This window comes from Lonchura striata, chromosome 2, assembly GCF_046129695.1.
Source record: "Lonchura striata isolate bLonStr1 chromosome 2, bLonStr1.mat, whole genome shotgun sequence".
In the NCBI taxonomy this organism is placed as follows: domain Eukaryota; kingdom Metazoa; phylum Chordata; class Aves; order Passeriformes; family Estrildidae; genus Lonchura; species Lonchura striata.
Genome location: NC_134604.1, coordinates 100,879,076 through 100,894,089, shown reverse-complemented (window position 1 = coordinate 100,894,089; position 15,014 = coordinate 100,879,076).

Genomic DNA, 15,014 nt, shown 5'->3' with positions numbered 1-15,014 from the left:
CTAAAACTTTATTGGTGCAAACAGCTATACAAATGGAGGCAGCATGCGAGAGAGCACAAATCTTTTCCAGGGGTTGCTATATGAATATGAATGGACAGTGGTGTTCTATAGGTAGGAGTATTGCCTGTTCATCCTTGTTCCTCTCACAATACTCACAAAATCATTGATGCTGCCAGTTTCCCATCACTAATAAAGCTGTGCAGTCTGAATTTTCTCTTGTTCTCTGGGTCAGGGCACCCTTTTCCCTTATTTTTTCCTTCTTTGAGATGAAGAATTCTACTGTCCTCAGTAGAGCTGCTTCCTAATCTTTCTCACACCTCCAGCTGAGGACACGTACAAGCATTAGAATGGTGAGTGTTTCTCTGCATTAATCTCTCTTCTGTCCAACTGCATTTCCCGAGGCACTCACATGCTGTCACCAGCTTACACTGATCCAGCCCACTACTGCTCTCTCTGGTAGTTGTTAATATTTGTATTGCCATAAACCTTTTCACCCTTGAACTATGAGCCCACTGATGTAGTCATTGGTTTAAGTGGGGAAAATACAGGGCCTGCAGGAGTCCTTGTACCTGTAGGAAAGGGAATTAGTGGACTCTGCATGGTGCTGCAAAACAGAATTGAATGCATTCAAACTAACTTCCTTTCTCCAAAGTCTCCTAATTATAGTTGTTATAGAGTTTACTTGTAATCAGAGTAGGGATGATATTTCAAACTGAAGAGTGATTATTAAATTGACACTTCCCTTAAAATGTGCCTGAAGTCAAGACTGACATGCTAATTGAATTTTATTAGCAAGAAATGTCTGTTTTAATAGCAGATCTTCCTAATCTCTCTATCAAGTTTATGCTAAGTGCACACCTATTCAATGTTTTCCATCATCTCTACCTAGTACTGCTAGTCAAAAAAAAAAAAAAAAAGGCTCATTGGAGCATCCCCCTGAGCAGCAAATGCTATAATTTCCTTTGATATCAATATTAGTTTCACATTCATATAATCCCATTGACTGCAAGCACAAAAACATGTCAAGGAAGAAAAATACCAAAGCCATTTAAGCCTTTAAAAATAATAGTGGTTAAGAATGTGCAATAAATTCAAGACCAAATAAAAATGATGCTGAGTATTGCTGGCAAATTTCAGTGTCTCCTAAAACACATTAAACATTTCCAACAGCTCTAGTATGACAGGTATAAGTATCTCCACCATTATCCTAGAGAATACTGATGCTCATTTTGCCATCTCAGAAGAAAGGAATTGTGTGGAGGACAGGTGGGATAGCTTTCCTAGACTCCGTATCAGAGCACAACACAGCAGAGTAACTGCAATCCTGGAGCAGCATTCAGCTCCAAGCTGGACTTCAGGGAAACAAGATTCTACCATGTGGGCTGTGCCACTCTGTGTTGGGAAAGGGCAGGCGGGTGCTTCTTCAGAAGACAAAGCTCTCAAACTGCAGTCAGGCTCTGTTGTAGGTAGGAAAACTCTGTTGAGGCAACATCACCAGCAACCTTAGCTGGAGTGCCAAGACACCTGATTCCAGCCTGTGCAGAAAACTGGTTAATTCAATTTCTACAGTCCCAAGCAGGAACAATTCACAATGATAAAAAGTTAACACAGGTGGTTATATCTTAATGAAACACAGTAAAAGGAGAAGCAGACAATAATAAGTATGTTCCTTACAAAGAAATATAATCCCTTCTAGGGAAACAGAAGGGAAAAAGATGCTTTACTTCCAGTGTGAGCTCCATCCACCCTCTTCTTTGCTCTGACTTCTTAATTGCACTTGATTTGATAGCAGTGGGGGTTTAACCTACGTTGTGGGTATTTTCACTGTTGTCTTTAATTTCGCCTGCTGGCATCAGGCAGTTTGTGCACATCAAGCCAAGTCTGCTGTCTTGATTCAGGACTCATATGACCTCAGCTGACACTTTGCCTGTATCAGAACAGTGGGAGTACATTTGTGTAGAGAAAAGAAGATTTATTGGGAACAGAATGTGAAAACCCCATCATCCACAGACGAGCTTTTATCCAGTATTAACAACACGCGTTTTTACACATTCCAAAATAATTTGGCACATGCAGTTTGCATGCTGAACATGTCCTAACTCTCTGTCATACAGTCTAAATGTGAAAGTAATTTAAAGTTTCTGTATTCTGGAGCCAATCTAGCTTACAGTTCATGTCACCAAGTCAAGGGCAGTAAAATGTCACTTCCCCTTATGCTCATGATGAAGAGCTGAAGAAGGAGATAATCTGGGAAAGGCTAGATCAGGTCGATGCCTCTTCACTTTCTGTTGCTTCTCCCATTGGCAAGGAACTTGGGTTGGGTGGGTGTTTGCCTGGCCTGTACCTTTCTGTGTCGTGGTGTGACCTCAGCTCACTCGGCCCTGGTGCAGCCTGGAGAGCGAAGCACGCTGAGCTCGCTCTCTTTGCAGTGCTGAGAGGGGAGGCTCAGTCTGCACCACAGGTTTCCTAGCAGTGCCTCATGCCAGCCACTCCCCCCAGGGTTCAGCCAAGCTCTTGCCTTGGGCACGCTGAGGTGGATTCCAGGAGAGGAAGAGCAAGAGTGACTCAGGTTTGTTTCACCAAACGGATGAGTTTCCAATCTCACGAGAGAGAGTGCATTGGGGTATCGCAAGCTCTAGCCTACAGTGTGCAGGCTCAGTGTGTCAGTGTATCAGAAGTTTAATTTATTGGAAAATTAATATAAATTTGCTATTTGGGCAAAATAGCAAGAAAGGGGAGAAATTAGGATTGAATACTACTGGGGTAAGTAAATGCAAAAGCTCATGCTACCCTGCACGTACTCTTTCCAGCTGTATGATTTCCATTATGAATAAATTTTCTCTGCCAGGAGTAACTCTTTGATTTTGAAAGAAATCAAAATAACAAAAGATATATAATTACTTAGTAGGTGGGCTAATTCCTTCTTCCATCTCTTTGTCCGTGACAGAGGCAAGAGGAGTAGTTTTATGCTTGGTGGCTTGGCGGTACTTTCAGCCCTCTACTAGCAGAAGGGAAAGGCATCCTAAACATTAATATTTTAAATCTTAGCATAAAGCAGCAAAGGTTGGTTCATACTCTTGAGCAGGCTGAATAGTTCCTCCATGTGGCAGAATTGATGCTGGAAATACAGCCAGTAGTCCAGATTTTAAGAAGAATCTTCATCTAAAAAAAATAATTTTTGGTTGGAGACCACTTGTGGTCTCATCACAGCCAGTCAAATTAGCTTTCTGTTTTGTTTTACACCAAGTAGTATTCTAAGTGCTCTGAAAATGCACCATAATAAGGAAAGTCTGACGAAGTAACTGATTACTATTTCAAAGGAAGGCAAAGCTTATAGAAGCATAATTAGTCATCTGCTCTTAAACGAGAAAAATATGGTGGAGAAAAGATGTCTTTGGTGTTTTAAAAAGTTATACAGAAAAATGTTAAATGATGGAACGTCATTAGAGTCTGCATTTATTTTAAGGATAAACAGAGCTATTATACAGTTGCCCACCTTTACATCTACTCTTTCTGTTTCCTGCCTAATGGGCTTTCTTCCTTGTGTACAGAAAAAACTCCAGCCCTATCCTGTTTATAGTTGAGTTGCAATGTGCTGAAAATTATTACTTCAGATTTTGTACATTAAGTCTGTCTGCTGGCAAGAGGAAAACCCTCTCATATTTTCTAATTATGGCTTCAAGCAGCACTAATGAAGAAGTTGCACAGGCTGGGACCTGTTCTCTCCTCTCTGGAGGCGTCAACAGAGAGTCTGTGGTTGTGGTCACACAGGAGTGGGGAGGGAGGCTGGGGCTGCCAGGCACAGCAGCCTGCAGAGGGAAGGTTAGGTCTCAAGAGCACAAGAGTGGAGTCGAGTCCACAGCCCCAGTGTAGGAATGCAGCCTCGATTCATGAGTCTGAGACCCCCTACCAATGCCTTTTTCCCTTGCCACCCTGATAGCCTCATCTGGGATGTGTCTTGGAGGGGATGGAGCCCTCCATGCCTTGGGAAGGAGATGTGCACAGCTCTGCCAGCACAGCAGCAGCACGTGCCTACAACTCTATTCCTGGCAGTGGGCTGCAAGCCAGCCTGAGAAGAAGCTATCCAGCTTTGGGAGGTTGTGTCTGGTTGTTGGAGAGACTCGGGTATATATTCCCTGGAATCAAAGGAGCTATCGATGTAAAATAAGGCAACTTCAGTGGAGACTCATGCTAGACGAGCCAGGCTGCCTACTCAGAGCAGAGACAGAGGCATGGCAGTGGAGATCAGGGAACTTGCTAGTTTAGTAACAACTGTAATTTGGCTGTAAAACCCACTGTAAAAGCCAAACATAAAAATCACATCTGTGTTCCCTGCTGTCATTGCTTACCTGTTATAGATTCCAAAGTTAACTAGTTTAGTTTAGCATTAGCTGTGCTAATTCTGTAAACACATTTGAAACCATAGCAGAGGCATACATGCCTGTAGTAGAGTAGTGCAGAGAACAGTAAAGATACCAAAGAGAATCAGAAGAAACTCCACTGATAGCTGGCCTACATGAAGGAAAAAAAGACTCAAACTTAGATATGAGTTAATTGGGATTTTCTTCTACATCTCATTAACTTCTTGGATGGAGATTCCAGCAAAGCTGTGATTTATTTACCATAGATGCACTCAAAGGATACTGCATAACTTAGAATTCTGGCACTGTGAAAGTTATTTGCAGTAATGATTTTTTTTAATTCTTTGGAGGAAAGTGAGTTCATAATCCCTTCCCCCACCAAATTAAAAAAAAAAAAAAAAAAAAAAAGAAATTGCAGAGTAACATTCAAAGGCTCATTAAAAGCAACCAGGGAAAATAGATTTCGGAGACTTCAAAGGCTCACAATACCGGTTAGGAATCAGCTCTCTTTTTCAAAGAAAATTTTATTAGCTAATCCTTGAAATTTGGGTTTTGGCAGATGACACAGTATTTCCTGCAGGTGCAGAAGCTAGACAGTATTAAAAGAGTTTTGGTAGTACACAAAAAATTTCTCAACTGGACTTATGGTTCCCCCTGCATTCACCTTGGGTTCACTCTCTCTTCCCTCACACATGTACTGAAATGTAGCAGCATTCCAGGAGGCTCTAACTACATTAGGCTCTTTATTGAGACAGCAAGTCTGTTAAGATAATGTCTTTTGGGTTTCATTAGTAGGAAGAATAATACATTAATTATTGCTATTATCAGTAATATTGGAGAGAATAACAGAAAAGTCAATGCAATGAATAATGGAAATAATATCTTCATAACAAGTACACAAATGAAACGCTATCTACATGCAAACAAATGCCATTCCACTCCACATCTTACATCACTATGGATATGCTTTGGCATATTGTCTCTTTTAAGATCATCTTTACAAGGTCCCATGTGTGTTTTTGTCTGCTCTATCCATGGCTAATCCCAGCTTCCCCACAAGTTAGAAGTCCCTGCTTATCAAAAGAGACAAGTCCAGCCAGATCTGTCTAAAGTCCTTTGCTATGCTGTGATCCTTTGCCTTTGATTTGAAACTTGCCTGTCTCACAATGACAATTTTCTCACTGAGACTTTCACCTAAAATTTGGCCCAGAAGATGCCCAAAGCTATGTCTTACTGTTTCCATGGCAACAAATTGCTTGAAGTCAAATAACTGAGCTTAAGATGCCCTAAGTAAGTAGCAGCCTGAAAAGGAGCACAAGAATGAGTAGGCAATGATGGAGTAGTGGCGAAATTTGCAAACTTATTCCCATTTTCTAGAAACCTAAGGAGGTTTTTTGCAGGTATTAATTTTCAGATACAGTCTGAGCAACATTGCTTATAAATTCAATTAAGACTTTCAGGTGAAATTTAAACTGTAACAAAAGTGAAGTTCACAACTTGTAGAAAAGAGGTGATGGAAGCTCATTAATTCTAGCATTAATGGTAGAGACCCATGTCTGTGTATATTAGGAGATGAAAATGTCAGAGGGACACAATAAAACTGACCACTTTACTGAGTGCTTTGCACATGTCTTGATGAAAGTATTTTGAAGTGTTTTGAGATTTTGGATATGTTATACAGCCACTTGCATTTGCTTGTAAGAGACAGCTACTCCTATTACTCACAAGTTCATTCTCTGACATGTATTTTGTCCTCATACACAGTATCAGGTATACAGTGCTGACAACTAATATCAGAAAACTTGACACAGTTACAATTGTTTGAGCCATGTGTGTACGAATGACAAATCAGACACAAGATATCACATTGGAAAGTTAAGTTAGTTCAAAACTGATTATTTGACTTGTCTGAATTGTTTCAGCACCTAGAGCAAATACATTTTTTCCAATACATATTTTTAGTTAGAGGTCTCTGAACAGTCTGGGAGAGGCGGTGGAGTATGACTGATGACAACAAATAGGATTAATACAGCATTATTAAACAGGCATCACAAACATGATATGTGTATGTGTCCAACCCTTCCCACAAAAAAATCCAAATGCAGGCACAAAACCTGCCTATATCCATGTTTAAACTATTGCACAAGTGTTCCAATTTTCAAAAGCATCTCTTTTTGGCGCTTATTCTCTAGTTTTATTGACATTTGCACAGATGTGTCAAAATGCCTGCTGAAAAGTTTCATCCAGTATAATACCATTCAGAGAACAAGAAGGCTCAGGAGCTTTTGTGTGTGTGTGTGTGTGTGTGGTTTTTTGTTAGAAAAAGGTTTAAAACAACTTGGGTGCTATAGAATATTTATTGATCAAAGAGAAATAACCTAGATGTTAGCAAATGAAATACATGTTTTTGGAAATAAAAAAGCTGTGTCATGAGTGTAGGGCATTTGAGCAGAGCTGTAAAAGTTGTTCAAGTTCTCATTTCTTTTGCACAGATTTATTTTCCAGCAGATGACAGTAAATTTTGGGTGTACTGCAGGATCTCTCTCTCATCCCAACACAGATTCTTCCCTGTGGGGAGAGACCATTGAGGGCAGGTAGGGTAAGGAGTAGGAAGAGAGGTTGCAGAAAAAGCACATTTTGGGGGATACTCTGACCATAACATGAATCTCGTCACTGTAATTATAAGAAAGGTATCTAGAACCCTTGTATATGCTCTTTAATGTCATGGCACAAGGAGTTCATTTTGCTAAGACCAGAACTGTGCTTTAAAATTGTCCTTATCTGGCCCTGGTTTATAGAGGCACTGTCTTCCTAGTTTGGACATCTCAGTGATAAACTTAGTACCAGTAGTCAGGGGGAATGAATCTGGGTCCCAGTGTCTTGCTTTTAGAGGAGGATACACTCATAATATATCTCAACATATTCTGTATTAGATTAGTGATATCAGAGTTTCCAGTAAATTTTCTGGAGTCTCTTGCTCTTCACATCTAGAAGGCAGAGAAACAATGACATGTGGATGACGTTGAGTGAGGATGAGCTGTAAGAGGGGAAACATCAAAACAGGACAATGGTCACAGTAAATTATAAAAGCCACAGTGGTTTTAAAGGACTTTGGTGTTGTTACCCAGTCTCTAAGTTGGTAGGAACTTTAGTAGTAGAATAACCAGTTTAGAGGAGGTGGCACTGAATCATATTCTATGACTTTTGCTGCATGGAAAGTTTTTTGAAGGCAGTGTAACATCCATTCATCACCTGTTACATCCAACCAGAGAACACTTCCCTCTTCATTCACTAGAATGACAGAAAGACCTCAAGATCCTTGCCCTGGCTCATTGTAGTTGTCCTGGCTATATATTTTATGTGGATTTCTCCATAGTTGCCATTGTGTCTGCTATCAATTTTAGTTTCCAAATGATAGGTGTTTATTGCTACTTTAATAAGAACATTTGTTTAGGTAAGATTATTTACTATTTTACACATATCTTGACAGCAGCCATGACTGTACAGGCAAATAAAAATGTTCTGAGTATCTGAATAAAAACTGAGAGCACTCCCTCTGGTTCCTTAAAGTACAGCCCATGCTACCCACACTAGACTTCCTTTTGTGCAGGGGTAATGATGTTGTAGTGAGGCTATTGACTGGAGAATATATCAGGATGCTGTTCAAAGGAGTGATATGTTACCCAGAATAATTAGTACTATGCTGCTTTTGGAATTGCATGTAATCTCTTAAAAAAAAAAAAAAAAAAAAAAAAAAAAAAAAAAAAAAAAAAGCTTTGATAATCAAGAGGAAGGAGAAGCATGAGGAAAAGTGTGTATTCTTTTTTCAACCTTGTTCCTACAACTTTACCTGCATTTGTTACTATTTTAACATTTGTCACAATACTTAAAGTCTTACCACAGGCAAAATGTCTCAACAATATTGTTTTCACTACAAAACTAGACATAGAATTGCAGTCCTGCGAGTCTACCTTGACAGGCATACAACACTGAGCATTGTAAAGTAAAATCAAATAGAAATGGCAATTCAGAAAAATCCATGTGCAGAACACATTAAAAATTCACTGCAACATCACTGATCAAGTATAAGGTCTTAGGTTACATGAAATTAGTTACTAAAGCACGAATTGTTCCTGAGAGCTACTTATCTTGCTCTCCATAATTAATTTAATACTTTAGATGAGGAGAACAAAGGTTAAGGCTTACTCCCCAGTGGGGGTCACTGTTGAAGAATAGCCTCTAATTTTTCTTCTACAGAAGTTTAAGCATATCCTAAAAATGCTAGGCAAAATCTATACAGCTCATGCAAATGTGTTGGAATTTGGTTGAAGTAGTTCACATCTACTGTCAAAGTGAATCTTATGTAAAAGCAAAGTGTGTGGATTGTAGAAAGAAAATTATCAGGTAATTAACACTATATGCATAACAAAGAAGTGAAATTAAAGATGGGGGGTAGGTACAACTGTTTGACCTCAGTCAAGGCTTGGCCAGAACTTGGCCCATTAACTCTATTTTGTTAACTTTAGTGTAGGTCTGTATCCTCACAAGCAACACTTGAGTTTCATCCCTTTAAAGATATTTACCACTCTTCACTGTTGGCATTAGATTTCTTACTGAATAGTGCTTCCATTCTAGACCAAGGACTCCCACAAAATGGAAAGTACCCCTTCAGAGCAGCATCAGTGTTATCTGATATGCTGTTTCTCAGCAGCATGATATTTATACCTGGTTGTATTCAGATTAAAAAGCTGTTATTACTCGTGGTTTTCAGAGGACAGCGACAACAGGCCTCAGACCACAGGAGGCAGACAGAGTTTCAGGCAGCCCATATGTTACTCTTAGAGGTATGGTTTTAAAAGAATAGAATAACCACGTGATCTAAGTCAGATCTTTTGCTCCCATAAGTCGGAGTGATGCCACCAGTTCTGTCACTTGTAGTAGCCAACACAGAGCTCAGAAACTTTCAGTCTGTAAAAAGGGGAGCAGACAGCTCATCTGGCATCGGGAATGAAGGGAGGAGATATTTTAGTAGTAGTTCCAAACATAAAGATGTTAATCCCTGCCTGAAGGGATTAAAACTTCAGCTTTTTACAGTTCAAGGAGCAGCCCCTACCACTGTTAATTGTCCCAAATAACTCTTCACTGAGAATAGGTTACAAAGTCTGTTGCAGGAAGTACATTCTCAGTGCTTCAAATAGTTCTATCAAAGTTGAACCAAGCTGGAGATGTCTGAAATACAGACATGATATTTCCTACCTACTACAAGCATTTTGTGTATTTTTTAACCATTAGTGTTTGTCAAGGTCAGCAACTTCATGGCACACAAGGGAGACCAGAGAGCAGGAGAAATATATTTCATTTGTTCCTGAGCTAGGACTGAGCTCTGCCTTCCTCACCATGCTGCTTCAGACATGTCCACACATGTAGCATGCATCCATCTGGTACCTGAAGGTGAGACTCTTAGCCACAAGCACAAAATAAATCAGGATTTCAAGAAAACCCTGAGAGATCTTTAAGAATTACTCTGAGAAATTAACACTATGAAGAATCAGAATTAAACTGTTATTTTTAGAAACAGAATCTCTGTTTAAGAGGAAAATTGCTAACAAAGATAATTCAAAAAGTATGTTCATGTAGCTGTAAGCCTCATGCTTGGTTTAATGCTTGCAATCTCAGCATCTTTACAATTGCAAAATGCCAGTTCTTTCACTTTTGTGCATAACCATGTCCTTTCATGTCATTGAACCTTCTTTCTGCATTGCATCTGACACACTAAAGTGTGTCAGCCAATGTGGCTAACTTGTGGTTAACACTTGCTACAAAAGGGAAGATTAGTTTAATCTAGAGAACTTGGATATGGTGTAAGGAGATGTATATGGAAGACAAAAGAAAATCAGCTTCTTCTTAGCTGAACAGATGTAAACCTGTGACTTCATGATGTGCTTCTGTTGCACTCTATTATAAAATGAAAGTTGAACATTTAGTTCTGCTCCAATTTTAGCATCAATTCCACGATAACACAGAGCACGTCACAGATTTTTCAGAACATTTTTTTCCCCAAAATGTTTATGGAGAAAGAAATTTGTCATGCTACCTTGCAAAAGCCGGTTGCTTTGTTGACCAGATGCCAAAATGAAATTCAGACATGGATGGCCAGAAATAAGATTTACTATAATCCTGCTAATCCTGGGCTGTTGATTGGTACAAGGCACCATTCTAGCTGGGTAAGCTTTCCAGGCTTATTGTCTGATTCTCTTTGGAGTCATGGGATCACTTTGGATTCTCAATCTTTCCCTTGTAAAGGGCAATGTTCCTGTCCCATGTTCCATTTTCTACTATAAACAATAATGAGCAGAAGAAATCATGTACTTTTGCCAGAAAATGCAGAAAACTCAGGACAGGTGTTATATTGAACCAGGTGATATGCTTTACCAGGGAGAGTGGAATGGGAAGATGTGCATTGTCCTGAGGAGTTTAGCAGCCTGTCCAGGTAGTTACAGGGCCTTCTTGTACTGATTTCAGTGAAGCTCCAAGATATCTTCAGAAGCTGAAATTGTACTTACTGAAACATGGAATCATTTTGGTTGGAAAACACCTATAAATCATCAATTCCAATTGTTATCCCAATACTGCCAAGCCCAGCATTAAACCATGTTTCCTAGTGCCACTTCTACATGCCTTCTAAATAGCTGCAGGTGTGGTGATTCCACCACTTCTCTGGGCAGTCCATTATAATGCTTTACAACCCTTTTATTGAGGATTTTTTTTTTTCAGTATCCAATCTAAACCTTCCCTACTACAACTTGAGGCCATTTCTTCCTGGCCAACACTCACAGGTCCTTTTCCATTGGGCACTTCTCAGACACTCTTCCCCAAGCCTGTAGAGTCACACGAGGTTGTTGTGACCCAAGTGCAGAGCCCAGCACTTCAGCTGGTTGAACCTCATACAATTGGTTTCATCCCATCAATCCAGCCCGTCCAGATCCCTCTGCAGAACCCTCCTACCCTCCAGTAGATCAACACACATGACAACTTGGTGTCATCTGCAAGCTGACTGAGGGTGCCCTTGACCCTGATCATCAGTAAGGATATTAACCAGGACTGGCCCCAGTACTGAGCCATGGGGGACACCACTAGTGTCCAGCCACCAGCTGGATGTAATTCCATTCACCATCACTCTCTGCACCCAGCCATTCAGCCACTGTTTTACCGTCCATCCAAACCGAGAGCAGCCAGTTTCTCCATTAGAATGCTGTGGGAAATGGTGTCATGCTGCCAGGTAGACAATATCCAGAGCCTTTCCCTCATGCACTAAGCAGATCACCCTGCCATAGGGGCAGGCTGGTCAAGCAGGACCTGCCTTTCCTAAAGACCTGTTGGCTGGGCCCCAGTCCACTAGCTGTCCTGTATGTGCCACCTGATGGCACTGAAGGTCATCTCCTCCATGACCTTCCCTGCACTGACATCAGACTGACAGGCCTGTAGCTCCCTGGATTCTCCTTCTGGCCCTTCTTGTAGGTGTGCCAACTGCTAACAGGAAGATTTAGCTTTTTTGGGGTTTTTTTTGCTAATGGGAAGAAGGGGAGAAACAGAACTACCAAACCATTTTCAGCTGGATTTGAAGACCACCAGAGATCTGGTGGGAGCGTATTGATGCTTCTCTTCCATCTGGAAGTAGCCAATAGACTTTCACATGTTTGTGACTTATGAGGTGGAAAGCCACTCCAGGCATGAATTACTGACCCAACCCCATTAGCAGCTGTACCCAAACCCTGAATGCTCACATTACCTGGCTGGAGAACGAATAAGGCCTTTAGAGTAAGGTTGTCTCTTGACAAAAATCTGCTTTTATTTTTTTTTTTTTTAAGGTAATGATTGCATTATGTGTTCCAACTTGACAGAGCTGCCTCACAGTACAGAACACCACATTTGGTGTGCTTTATACCTGACTGAAATATTATCTGTAAATCTGCTGTCTGTATCCAAGATCCTCTGGAAAAAATCCTGCCCTTGAAGCTTATCTTGTTGTAGGGTAGTTAGAAGGACACAGATTCCAGTACATCTGATGTACCTTATGTTGCAATATTATCAAGTTAACACCATCACATCAGCAACACAATTGGAGTTGAAATAAAAAGATACATATTCAGTTTTAGGTTTAACTTTTTCTAAGGACTTGTAGATAAGACTTGAAAGGACAGTAGATAAGTAACAAAAAGCTTCGGAGTCATAGTTTCACCTAGAAAGAAAAGGTGAAAATTTTAGAGATGAAAACATTTGAGTTATGTTGATTTTTCCTTTAAGGTGTCTTCAGGGATCTATATCTCAGAACACTTCTTGAAACTGTGACTTTTTTAGTGTGTTCATGGTATCCCTGAAATGGAGCCTGTTCTATTTCTGAGGTTTATAGGTGCTATGCTAATGCAGGCAATAGCTGGCAGTAAACAGCATAACCTCCCACACACAATACCTGTATAAGTCAGATGATTGAGAACACTTCTTATGATCCCTTTTAGCAGTGGATGCAATTAATTTGTTAACATTTCCCCGTAGTCTCACAAAGAAGCTGAGCAGCACAGAAATATAAACCGGATAATAAATGTACATAGTTGATTCATCCCAGCCCTAAGAAGTTATTCATAATTTGTACTAAACATCTTCAAACACACTCCTCTTCTGCCAGTGCACAATGCATTCTTGAGAGCATAAGGTCCTTCTGAACATAATAAAACTTTCCATGCCACTGTTTTTAGGGTAGAAGTTAAGAACTGTATGACTGAGGTCAGTTGCTGTACTGGTGAGATGTGTCGCACTGATCAGCATCTCAGTTACTTGTCTATAGCCTACCCAGCTCTTGTCACTTTCCTGAGGAATTTCTAAAGGTTACTGATTTACAGAAGTACTATTAGCAAATAATATCATGAATGTATGATTTGCAAAGCTAGCAGCTCAGGGAGTGAAAAATGACTGGGTGTCCTCTCCCAAATCCTGCCTCCCAGAGGTAGGATGTGGAAAAAAGCCACCTTTGGAAAATGCTACCTGGCAGAAATGTCAAGTGGAAAGAAATGCATTGAGAGGCAGCAGATCCAAGCTACGCCAGGGTTTGGGATACAGCAGGAGGTAGAAATGCTTGCATCTATGAGAAGCTGCTTGAGGGGATCAAAAGAAAGTGGCATCCTGTCCAATATATATTATCCCCCCCAAATGTGGTGCAAAGGCATAACTTGTAGGCCTGACTCTGTGCTGCTGAAGTCAGGGGAAATCTCTGCCCTGGCAAGTGCATAGTTGATTCCAGTGGTAGGAAATAGACAGTGTTAAAAAGAGCCTTTTAGCTGCTGTCATTAATACAGCAACAAAATTTTTCAGTTAAGGGTCTGTCTAATACTGGAGGAGAATCTCTGAACACCCTTTTGAAAGAGTATTGTGCTTGCAAGGAGTTATTACAGTGAGGTCAGGGGATTAGCCTAGTAAGTTGACTGAACTTGTCCTAAAATTTCTGTCCTAGTAATTTTAGTGGTGATCTCATTCTCCTGGTAGACAATGGCATTTCTCCATGTGTTCCCATCAAGGAATGGGCAGCTCAGAGATGCCTCTGACTGCCCTAGCTTCTTGATTTCTGGTTATATACAGCCTACGGTTCTGACAGTTCACATAAATAGTCTTATTTAATGCAGACCTGATGATCTCTTAATGCTTTTCTAGGCTAAGGTTTCAAAAGAGTTTTCTCTTTAATTTAGTTTATGGCAGCACTGTATTTCACAGCTGGTTTTAATGTATTTTTGGAGACTATATGGAATCAGTACTTGAGTTACAAGGTATGTATATCAGATGGAGACATAGCCACCATTCCTTGGCAAACTGTTAGATCAAATGAGCTGAATCTCCTCTACTTTATTGCCTAATTAATTCTTGAATGATTGCTGAATTGCTGGAGCGGGAAACCTTCCAACTTTGGTCACACTCTGTATTGGGTTATGTCAGAAAGGATTGGAAAGTGAAGGTTTTCTTTAATCTGGGTTCACAGAGGGAAACTTCTAGGTAGGTGGGCAGGGATTGCTTTTGCCTGCTTTTACAGCTGAATAGCAAGAGGAAGCAGCTCTTCGGCCAAGGGTCAAAATCTCCAGGGAGGAGCAAATCCTACTGGGGAACAGGACCATGAACATGCTCACACTTTTCAGTTGCCAGCTTGCTGATAAACAGGATGGGCTTGGTTTTCTGCAGAAAAGTCTTCCTTGTACGACCAGGTCTTTTGTGAGTTATGCAGGCACTTCCAGTAGTGGTACAGCAGATTAGTTGGAGATGTAAGTTATAGGCTGCTGAGAGTGGAGTCACAGCACAGAAAAATTTTTCAGAGAACTGACCCTGAGGAATTAAAGGAACAATGAATTAGGAAGAACATTGTTTCTGGCATGGTGATGTTAGACACAGGATTGTCAGTGAAAAACCCTTTCTGGAGCAGCAGTTTCCTGTTTCTGCAGTTTTATCCTGGTTTTGAGCAGAGAAAGACTCTTTTAGTATCTGGCAACATGAACAGGCTTACACTCCCTCCAGGAAAATACAAAATGTTTATTCTATAGCCATGGGCTTCAGGAGCACTTGACACACTTACTGCCTCGGGTAAAGGAGGGACAAGTCCTTAGCTCCTTTGGGTAC